Below are 8201 nucleotides of genomic sequence, written 5' to 3' on the forward strand. Positions count from 1 at the left end.
AAGCCACTGCTTTGTTATTTTAGCTGTTTGCATAGGGTCATTGTCTTGTTGGAAGGTGAACCTTCGGGCCAGTCTGAGGTCCAGAACACTCTGGAAGAGGTTTTCAGCCAGGATATCTCTCTACTTGGCCGCATTTATCTTTCCTTCGTTCAGATGTCCTGTCCCTGCACCTGTAAAACACCCCTATAGCATGATGCTGCCACCACCATGTGTCACTGTTGGGATTGTATTTGGCAGGAGATGAGCAGTGCCTGGTTTTCTCCACACATGCCGCTTAGAATTAACACCAAAAAGTTCAATCTTCATCTCATCAGACCAAAGAATCGTATTTCTCATAGTCAGGGAGTCTTAGGAGAGGCTTCCGTTGGCAGACTTTGGAAGACCTTTTTTCCCATCTCCGTCAGCCACAGTGATCTTGGTATTCTTCTTTATCTCTCTCACCAAGGTTCTTCTCCCATGATTGCTTAGTTTGGCTGGAAGGCCAGGTCGAGGAAGAGATGTGGTCATCCCAAACCTTTTCCCTTGAGGGATTATGGGTGCCACTGTGTTCTCAGGAACTTTGAGTGCTGCAGAAGTTCTTTAGTAACCTTGGCCAGATCTGTGCCTTACAACAATTCTGTCTCTGAGCTCCTTGTGCAGTTCCTTAGACCTCACGATTCTCATGTTCTCTGACATGCACTTTGAGCTGTGAGGTCTTATATAGACAAGTGTGTGTCTTTCCTGATCCAGTCCAAACAGTTTAATTAAACATAGCTGGACTCCAATGAAGGAGTAGAACCATGGCAAGGAGAATAAGAATCGAATGGACAGCATTTAAGTTAAATATGAGTGTCACAGCAAAGAGTCTAAATACTGATGACCATGCAATATTTTAGTTTTTCTTGTTTAAGAGATAAGCAAAAATCTACAATTCAGTTTTTTTGGGGTGCAGTATACATTAATGAGCAAAAAAAAAAAACTTTTTTGATCTTACCAATTGCCTACAATGAAACACAGAGTAAAAAAGTTAAAGGGGTCTGAATAATTTCCTTACCGACTGAAGGGCTGCTATAGAGGGTTTTACCACAATTCCTATAGAATAAAAAGGAGTGGCGGTTGAGACAATGCACCACCACTAGAATGAATAATTTTAGTCAGCAGGGAAACTCCCACCAACCAAAAACTCTTCCTCAGTCCTCTTGATAACATGAAAACCCATTTAATGCTAAAGTGTGGTCTCACTACAGTTTTTTGGATAAAACCAAATATTGAAAATGAAATTGATTCAAGACCAGTGAAGCATTAAAAATGTATTTTATATATGTATCTGTATAGTTTGGAGTGCCTGCTGTTACAGAAATCCCTAGCAGAGATCCTTTGTTGGAATAGTTACTAAGGCCAATAAATGAGTCAACTTAATTTATTAAGTAGTTGAGTTGCTTATTTTAAAGGGGTTGTCCAAGAGTTATAAAAAAATGTGTGTGTGTGTGGGGGGGGGGGGGGGCTCTACATAAAAAAATAAACATGTTCTTAGCTCCTCAGTCCCGTCTGGTATGGGTGGGTGTGCCCAGCTGTCTGGAGGCAAAGCTTCCGCTCCCTGTAAACAAAAAGGGGCACGGCACGGGATATTTGGAGGGACTGAGAAGGTAAGTACATGTTTATTTTTTTATCTTTCCCCCTCCCCCCGGCCACATTGCTATTTTTTATAACTGTCTGACAACCCCTTAAAAGTTAGTACTCAATTTTTTTTTTAAACATGAAAGGAATATATGACTGGCAGACTCTTTTGGAGAGAGGAAATAGGATCAGACTCATCGAAATCTAATTTGTCATTTCTTTAGCCTTTCTGCACATGCACATGTGCTTTTCACAGCTCACAAATAATGGTCCCATGTACTGTTGTTTGTGGCCTATGTGTCATCACAGATGAGCTCCACTCAATGATGAAAATAGAAAAGACTGCCTAATCTGCTCCATAATTTGCGACCCAACAGTTGTCTCACACACTAGGCCGTAGAAACTAAGGCCATGTGTGTAAGCCCAGAGAAAGATATGGGGTTGTGAGCTAGCTGTAGAACAATTTTAAAATTAATGTTCCTGTGCATGAAGTCTGGTGAGAAATGCAGAATTCTTGTAGCATGTACCCAGACGTTCCAAATGATCTGTCTGTTGTGTAGAATCAAAAAGTCTCACAGGTATCCGAACCTAATTTTGCTAAAGATAGTCATCATGAGTAATAAAATGGTCACCAGATAACTGTGAACGTTACAGAGCTCTTACATATCTACGCAGTGAATTGGAAAATTATTTACATTTCAAAAATCTATTAGCCTTCCTGCACTTCCAGAGCACTATGTAAGTTCACTGTTGAAGAGTAGTCTACACTACTCTTCAACAGACTCTACAGACTCTACAGAATGCATTTGATTTATTTTTATCCATGTGCTAGAGGTCATTTGGAATGCTAGGCTATTATAAGTTTACCTTGCAAATTCCTGGTGGCTAATGGCCCATTTGGAAACACAATGATCCCATTTACTTTAGCTTTTGTCTTTTATCAATTGCTCCAAAATAAAATAAAGACAAAAAGTGACAGGACACATGAGATATAGTAGATAAATGTTCCATCCACCCTTTTTATAGGGCCAAAACAAACTCTTACCAAATAGCATTGTGCAAGATGAGACACAAGATGCTTGTGAAATGTTATGTACACTGCTTCCTCGGTGGCTACTGCACCCTTCCGGGGTCCCACCTTGGGTCAGATCAATCAATTGTAGAAGATTCTGGAAAAGCATAGTGACACAGTGACCACACAGCAAAAGAAAAATGATGTCACATATAAGGTAGGTGTCTTAGTAGATTTTATTGAAGAAGCAAAGTTTAGCAAAGCAAGACTAGCAGATTTGTCACCGTATTTGTTGCAGAATGATAACTCTGGCAATAGCTTAAGATTGTCTTATTGTAAGCACCTCATAAAATTTGCATTATTTCTGATGCAAGCTTTTTTTACGCAAAAACACCCCCCTTTTTCATGAACTTGCCCCTTTTTCTTTTGAAAGTATCTTAAAATTGTCTTAAAACCCTTAATAAATCTTCCCTAATGTGTTATGCATCGGAACTATATTTTCTTATTACCAATATGACCTATAGACAGATGGGAGGGGCTGCAGCTCTTGTATAGACCTATGGTATCAACAAATTTTGTGTGACCTCATCTGGTAGTCATGTGTGGTAGTCACTCCCTACTCGTTTGTCCTCTATTTTCCAAAATATATTGAAATAGCAGAAGAATGAAAGGGATTGAAACTGCCATATATTTCTTGCTGTTAAAGGGATATATGGTATTACCTGCAGACCATTTAAGTAATTTAAGCTTCCATTATGTGGATTACCTTCAGAGAAGGTCAGTATGCTATACACACTGAATTACAACAATGTAGGTAACGGGTAGGGTTACCACCACAATAGGACTCAAAAATATAGGGGATGGCTTAGGGGGCCCATTAATCTTGTAGCTGCACAATAAAAATTCCATTAAAAGGGAATATAGGACAACAGTAAAAGTACCTGTTTTACGGTGGAATACCTTAGTCGCAGTGGTCCACCATGCTCTATTCCAGTAAAACCTTCATTAGTATGTGCCTGGTATATGTAGCATAATGACGCGTCACAGCTCTCCGCCTGTGGAAGCTCGGGTGCTGATAATCCGATGCACACAGTTGGCTCCTTCCTCTGGCTATTATTTTGCATATCACATGTAGATGGCTGTGGGGTTTCCAGAAGATAATCAACTCCCCACATTTAGATTTCTGAAGCTGTCCATTCTTGTGTCCAATTCCGATTGGACAAGTCATTGGACCAAGTCAGCCACGGGTGCATTTTTCTGCAGTGGCAATTTCTCTGCTGCGTACATTTGTGGCACTCGGGACTGAAAATAGCCCCAGGGACATAAATATTATCTGCTGAATACCACAAAATATGTACCTCATTACCATTAGCTATTCATAAACCAAAATGGCGGAGGTATCGACACCTTATATGAATGTCTCCATTTTCTTTAGACAGTTTTATAAATTTGCCCTATCTCTGTATGTCTTCCTGCTGTCATTATTTGCTTTAGCCTTCATGTTTAGTAAAAGACCTTAAAGAATTCTAATTTGTCACTTCAAAACTGTTTTCAACACATCCTATACTTAAGCTGTGCACAGTACATAGTTTAGTGTAGCTGGTAGAGCTGGTATGTGCACCAGCATAATTCCTACAGTGTCATATACAGGCAGTTTATAACATTCTTCTTTTCCAGACTTGTCACTATCATTGACAGCTGATACCAAAGACATGTTAGAGGAAGGGGTATTTATTCAGAAGCTGTTCAATATCATGTAAGTTGTCTCAGAAAGTACAATATTGGGACAGATTTACTTACCTGGTCCATTCGCGATCCAGCGGCGCGTTCTCTGCGGTGGATTCGGGTCCAGACGGGATTCACCAAGGTAGTTCCTCCGACGTCCACCTGGTACCTAGACAAAATAGTGGGTAATTGTTATTATTGGCACAATCTCTTAAATAAAAACTGCACGTACAACAATCCACTGTACCGATTATTACATAACTAACAGTACTTGATGAAGGTTTTTAGGTGTTATCTGTAAGTATGTTGCTTTATTTGCAATCACCTTCAGATATATAAATCTTCCCAGTTCATGCTGTCAATGCAGTTTCCGTAAAATAACATTGAAGCTGGCATTCTGCCTGGACAGGGTTTTACCGGTTCACCGGTAGTGACTACAACATACTGAAGTCTTGTGATCTTATTTCGACAGCTTCCTTATGATTAACATTTTTGTTTCTTAAAGGAAATCTGGCACTGCAATAGGGCATTATTCATCAATACAGCCCACGCGGCTAGGTCCATAGAAAGATATGGGGATGTGAACATCTGTAAAACTTTGTAGTGTGCATGGGAGTCCTTGGGAGATTTAGTCCACTACTTTTAGTACGGTAAATTAATTGTGATATTTATTTAAATCAAGCTCAAGTGCACTTCTCCCCAGCTTCCCCGCTCTTTCTGCACCCCCTCCTTCTGAATCTCATAACAGCAGAGAATATGTCCTGCTGCAAGATTTCAGTTGGTAGTGGGAGGGGAGGGCAGAGAATACCCATGGGGGCAGATTTATCAAGCTGTCTAAGGCCCGTTCCACACTTGCGAGTGTGATGCGATGAACTCGCATCACACTCGCAACCCAAGCTGCCGGGAACGCACGGCCCGAACGCTGCACCGCGGGAGTGAACTCAGCATGTCATTTCACTCCAGCGGTGCAGCGTTCGGGCCGTGCGATCCGGGCAGCACGCGTTGCGAGTGTGATGCGAGTTCATCGCATCACACTCGCAAGTGTGGAACGGGCCTAAGAGTAACAATGTTCTTAACCCCTTAATGACCGCCCTATCGGGATTCTACGGCGGTCATTAAGGGTACTTCTTCTGACGCGACGCCTTTCTACGGCGCCGCGTCAGAAGAAGATTTCGGGACATCGGTTCAGTATAGTGCCGGTGTCGGGCTGTGATATCACAGCCCAGACCCGGCACTAACACCCGGGATCGGAAAAACTCCGATCCCGGGTGTTTAACCCCTTACACGCCGCGGTCAAGCATGACCGCGGCGTGCAAGTGTGTCCCCCGTGGATCCGATCCCTCCTGCCGCTGCCCCGGGTCCCGACGAGTGACCCGAGGCTGTCGGCTCCTCTTCTCGCCGGGTCCTGCCTTCCTGGCAGGACCCGGCTGTAAGTAACTGAGCATGCGCAGCATGCTCAGTTACTTACACTATACACTGCAATACAAGTGTATTGCAGTGTAAAGGCTTGAATAAGCGATCGGATGATCGCTTATTCAAGCCAAGAAGTAGAAAATGTAAAAAAGTTAAAAAAAAATAATTAAATCTTTTTATAATATAATTAAATAAATAAATAAAATAAAAGTCCCATAATCTCCCCAGTAACAAATAAAATGCATATACAGTAAATAAAACACAAAAACATACATATTTGGTATCACCGCGTCCGTATTAATCTGTACAATAAATCTAAATCAATATTGAACCCGCTCTGTGAACTACGTAAAAAAAAAACTCGGAAAACTTCCCATAATATACAATTTTTCATCAAACACCATCACAAAAAATGTTCTAAAAAGTGATCAAAAAAAGTTACATTCCCTAATATGATACGACTGAAAAGAACAACTGTTTTCGCAAAAAATAAGCCCTCAACCAGATCTGACAACAGAAAAATACAGAAGTTATGGCCCTGAAAAGTTGTCAATAGTAAAAACAATGCGATTTTCTCCAATATTGGTTTTGCTCAGGAAAATTAAGCAAAAATAAGAAAAACTATATAAATGAGGTATCACCGCAATCGTAGTGAACCAGAGAATAAAGATAAAATATTATTTTTACATTACGGTGAGCGGGGGAAAAAAAAATGCTAACAATCCAAAATAAAAATTGATGATTTTGTTTGTGTCCCCCTTGAAATAGTTAATAAAATCTCAAGAATAAGCTTTAGACTCCCAAAATAAATTATCTATACATTGTATCTCATCCCATAAAAAATAAGCCCTCATATGTTTGTATTACCAAAAAAAATAAAAATTTATAGGTCGTACAATGTGACAATACAAATCTGCTGTGAATGGCGCCTCCATTCATTCTATACTCGGCCGTGCGCCCGTACTGCAGTTTACCACCACATATGGGGTATCAGTAGACTCGGAAGGAATTGGGCATCAAGCGTTGCAGTGCGTTTCATCATTTAATTTATTCAGAAAATTTCAGTTTTGGCCTAAATGAATGTATTTTCCAAAAAAATTCAATAGTTTCTAAATCTCAAGTGCATATTTTTTAACCCATGTGAAACACTTAAAGGGTTAATAGACTTAATAGAAGTTGTTTTACATACGTTGAGGGGTCACGTTTCTATAATGGGGTAATTTATGGGGTTTTACTATTATTTAGGCCTCTCAAAGTCACTTGAAAGCCGAGTTGTCCCTCAAAATGTGAGTTTTGGCAATTTTCATGAAAATAAGAAAAATCGCACCTAAAGTTCTGCGCCTCATAACATCCTAGAAAAATGACCGGACGCATAAAATATCATCCCAACATAAATCAGATATTCTGTAAATGTTAATTATCAAACTTTTTGGGTAGTTTTACATCTTGTCTGGAAACCAGAACATTTCAAACTTGGAAAATGAAGAATTTTTACAAACTTTTGCCAAATTTTCACTTTTTTTCAGAACGAAATGCAAAACTTATCACTTAAATTTTATAACTAACATGAAGTACAATATATCACGAGAAAACATTCTCAAAATCACCGGGATATGTTAAAGCATTCCAAAGTTATAACCAATTATCGTGAGACTTGTCAGATTTGAAAAATCGAGTCTGGTCATTGAGCTGAAAACTAGTGTCGGTGATAAGGGGTTAATTGCCCATGGCAACCAATTACAGCTCCCCTTTAAAATATTCATGAGCATTGGTAAAATGAAAGCTGAGTTGTAATTGTTTGCCATGGGCAACTAAGTAGATTCTTACTTTTAGACAGCTTTATAAATCTGCCCCATGGTATTCAATGATCTTTTTCAGAAATACATTTTTTTATGCGTTTGCATGTGAAACTTACAGCTTGCTCCACATTTGCAAGTGGTGCAAAGGAAAATGCATAATACAAGCCTATTAGGACCCATCAAAAATGCATTGTACTCTGCGACACATGTAAGAGCAATCGCTATAGTAAACATAGACCACATTTAACAGTCTGTTTTCACACATGAGCAAAGGCAGTAAAACCGATTAAAATGTATTTGAAAAACTGACGCAATGAGCAATATCTGACAAAAAAACTGATTGAAATCTGATGGAAATTGTGTGTTTTTACTAACTGAACTGTGATGAAGCTCTGATGAAATATTGCAATGCTTGTGCCTATGCATTTTGGCTAAGCCCCCTTACACCTGCATTTTGGATACCTGTAAAAATGTGCCAAAAACCCCAAAGGGATCGCGCCTTCAGGCTGTGTTCATATACAGAATTTAGATTGTGTCTTGAAACGCAATACAACAGCTGAGGAGAGAAGGTTTGCTGCATGTGATAAATTTCCCCCTACGAGCTGGCATATGAAAAAATCCATGCTCCCCATATCCCGGGGAGGCTTAGGCCTCTT

Source organism: Engystomops pustulosus, chromosome 4 (assembly GCF_040894005.1).
Source record: "Engystomops pustulosus chromosome 4, aEngPut4.maternal, whole genome shotgun sequence".
Lineage (NCBI taxonomy): Eukaryota > Metazoa > Chordata > Amphibia > Anura > Leptodactylidae > Engystomops > Engystomops pustulosus.